The sequence below is a fragment of the Penaeus monodon genome, chromosome 20 (genome assembly GCF_015228065.2).
Source record: "Penaeus monodon isolate SGIC_2016 chromosome 20, NSTDA_Pmon_1, whole genome shotgun sequence".
Lineage (NCBI taxonomy): Eukaryota > Metazoa > Arthropoda > Malacostraca > Decapoda > Penaeidae > Penaeus > Penaeus monodon.
Genome location: NC_051405.1, coordinates 8,573,469 through 8,574,015, shown reverse-complemented (window position 1 = coordinate 8,574,015; position 547 = coordinate 8,573,469).

Here is a 547-nt window from a genome sequence, read left to right as displayed (position 1 = left end):
GTCACGTTCTCTATCTTTTCTCTTAATTAACAGCGTGTATAGAAATATGTTAAATCAACTAACATTAATCATATGTTGAATTATGACGATCATATATAAAGCAAAACCATATATAAAGTTTTCCACACTAAAGTCAGGTTTATGAAACACTCAAAATTCAATATATTTGTTAAACGTTTAGCCGACTAATCATGAAAAAATCGTATGCCAGGTGCAAAACACGGCTTAAAAGGCATTCATTCCAGGCGCTTTTTGCTTAAATAACTTTGTGCTTGCGTAAGTAGACTTAAACATACACGTGTTCAACTTTTAAACTTAGTTTTTATCTTCTCTCTCTCACGCGCTCGCCCTCTCCTTCCAGTTTATATAATCCAATTTATATTTATCTACCGACGTGTGTGGACGCGCATTGTGATATATTATGTATATATTGTGCTACATCTATCAACACATTCACTCCTTTTATCCGACCACTTTCAGAAGTCCCAATGCTCCAGATGTTACACGCACCTTTGTAAATGTACACACGCACGCCCATACGCGTGGC